This window comes from Megascapheus bottae, chromosome 1 (assembly GCF_031878675.1).
Source record: "Megascapheus bottae isolate mThoBot1 chromosome 1, mThoBot2.hap1, whole genome shotgun sequence".
NCBI lineage: Eukaryota > Metazoa > Chordata > Mammalia > Rodentia > Geomyidae > Megascapheus > Megascapheus bottae.
This window is the reverse complement of record NC_143509.1, coordinates 52685774-52688764: the sequence shown is the minus strand read 5'-3', so window position 1 is coordinate 52688764 and position 2991 is coordinate 52685774. Positions and strand designations below refer to the sequence as shown.

Genomic DNA, 2991 nt, shown 5'->3' with positions numbered 1-2991 from the left:
GAGATGTTGAGCATTTCTTTGTGTGTCTTTAGGCCATTCTTATTCCCTCTTCAGAGAAGTCTCTCTTTAAGTCTTTGGCCCATCTTTTAATGGGGTGGTTGTTTCTTTGAAGATTTGTTTTGGAGAGATTCAGTTTTTTAGCTGTAGATATATTTAGATATGAGGCCTTTGTCTGTTGTATGGCTAGTGAAGATCTTCTCCCACTCTATGGGCTTTCTATTTAACTCGCTAGCTGTGTCTTTTGCCATACAGAAGCTCTACAGTTTAGTGCAGTCCCATTTGTCCAAACTTTCTTTAATTTGTTGTGTTTCTGAGCCTTTATTAAGAAAGTTTCAACCTGTGCCAAGGAGACCAAGTATATCTCCTACTCCTTCTTGTAAGTATCTACTTTTATCTCAAGGTCTTTGATCTATCTAGAATTAATCCTGGGGCAGGGTGACATAGAAGGATCTAACTTTAGTTTTCTGCAGGTGCCTAACCAGCACCACTTGTTGAAGAGGCTGTCTTTCTTCCATCCTATTTTTTTTTTGGCTCCTTTATCAAAGATTAGGTGCCCATAGGTCTGGAAGAGATGGATGAATTTCCAGCCAACATTACCATACCCAAACTGAACCAAGAAGACCTAATCCAACTAAACAGACCTGTTTCAAGTATTGAAATAGAAATGGCAATAAGAGACCTCCCATTCAAGAAAAGCCCAGGGCCTGATGGATTCACAACTGAATTCTACAAGGCCTTCAAAGCAGAGCTCACACCAATACTCCTCAAGCTCTTCAGTGAAATTTGAAAGTGAAGGCTCTTTGCCAAACTCATTCTATGAAGCCACTATAACCCTCATCCTCAAACCAGTCAGGGACTCACCAAAGAAAGAGAACTATAGACCCATTTCTTTGATGAATATTGATGCAATACTGCTCAACAAAATACTAGCCAACTATCTTCAGCAACTCATCCAAAAAATTATTCAGTATGGCCGGATATTTGGCCTAGTGGTAGAGTGCTTGCCTAGCATGCACGAAGACCCGGGTTCGATTCCTCGGTACCACATACATAGAAAAAAAAAAAGCCAGACATGGTGCTGAAGCTCAAGTGGTAGAGCTCTAGCCTTGAGAAAGTCCAGGACTGGCAAAAAACAAAAAACAACAACAAAAAAAATTATGCAGTATGATCAAGCAGGATTCATCATAGGGATGCAAGGCTGGTTCAATTATGCAAGTCAATAAATATAACTCATCACATCAATAGGAGCAAGGACAAGATTCACATGATTATCATGACAAGATCTAACACCCCTTTATGCTAAAAGTTCTGGGGAAACTAGGAATCCATGGAACATTCCTCAGTATAATAAAGGCTGTGTATGACAAACCTACAGCTAGCATTATACTTACTGGTGAAAAGCTAAAGCCATTCCCTCTAAAATCAGGACCAAGACAAGGATGCCCACTCTCTCCACTCCTCTTTAATGTAGTCTTAGAATTCCTAGGCAGAGCAACAAGGCAAGAAGCAAGCATAAAGGGGACCCAAATAGGGAAAGAGGAAGTGAAATTTTCCCTCTTAGCAGATGACATGATTCTGTATTTAAAGAACCCCATAGCCTCCACTCCCAGGTTGCTTGAACGGATTTGGCAAGGTAGCAGGGTATAAAATTAACCCTCAAAAATCAACTTCTTAGCCAGGCACAGTGGCTCATGCCTGTAATCCTAGCTACTCAAGAGGCTGAGATCTGAGGATCAAGGTTCAAAGCCAGCCCGGCACAAAAGGACCTGAGACTCTTATCTCCAATTAACCTCTAGAAAATGGGAAGTGAGGCTTGGCTCAAGGATAGGACAATAGCCTTGAGCTGAAAAGCTCAGGGACAGTGCCCAGGCTCAGGGGTAGGGTGGTAGCCTTGAGCTGAAGAGCTCAGGGACAGTGCCCAGGCAAAGTTCAAGCCCCATGACCCCCCACCCCCCCCAAAAAGAAAAATCAACTGCTTTCCTATATCCCAACAACAAGAGGAGCGAGGCAGAAATCGGGAAAGTAACTCCTTTTGCAATAGCCCCAAAGAAAATAAAATACTTAGGAATTAACTAGAATGTAAAGGACCTTTATGATGAAAACTTTAAAAACCTGAAAAAGGAAATTAAAATAGAACTGAGAGAATGGAGAAACCTCCCATGTACTGGATTGGAAGAATTGACATCGTGAAAATGACAATCTTGCCAAGGGCTATCAACAAATTCAATGCAATACCCATCAATATCCCAATGTCATTCTTTTTTTTTTTTTTTGCATGGTTCTTTTCAGTTTATTGCATGAAGGAGTTACACTAGTCCAAGTTAAAAGCGGACCCCAAATGGTTACATTACATAAGCTGTGAGGTTTTTAAACTTGTGACAAGGGACGGAGGGAAATTCTACTCATTGCAAGGAAATCCTCACTTAAGCTTCAGTGAGCCACAAGCACTTAAAACCCATGAACCTTCAGCTGATCGTCCTTAGCCAGTCCAGTCTCTACCAGGAACTGGCATAGGTTCTTGCGCTGGTCACCCTGTAGCTGAATTACTTCTCCATATTCTGGATGCTCAATTACAGTACCATTGCAGGCAAATTTCTTCTTAAACGCCTTCACTAGTTTCTTTTTATCGTAATCATCAGCGATCCCTTGTACAGTAGTAAGGGTTTTCCTGCTGTTTCTCTGTTGAATTCTTATATGGATATAATCCTCAGTGCCAGCAGGAAGCAGGTTATCACCCTTACTTGCATCAGCAAAGGGGTCGAAAGAGTGGAGGTTCTGGATAGCGGACATCCCCAATGTCATTCTTTAAGGAAATAGAAGAAGCAATCTGAAATTTCATATGGAATAATAAAAGATCCTGTATAGCAAAAGCAATTCTTAGCAGAAAGAACAGTGCTGAAGGAATATCAATACTAAACTTTAGACGCCATTACAGAGCTATAGTAACCAAAACAGCTTGGTACTGGCACAAAAACAAGCCTGAGGACCAAT

At 41.2% G+C, this 2991-nt stretch overlaps 1 pseudogene; it reads right to left on the bottom strand.

Annotated features, from left to right (window-relative positions):
• Positions 1-2255: 2255 nt before the first annotated feature.
• On the bottom strand, positions 2256-2790 carry LOC150069157 (eukaryotic translation initiation factor 1 pseudogene; annotated as a pseudogene).
• Positions 2791-2991: the final 201 nt, after the last annotated feature.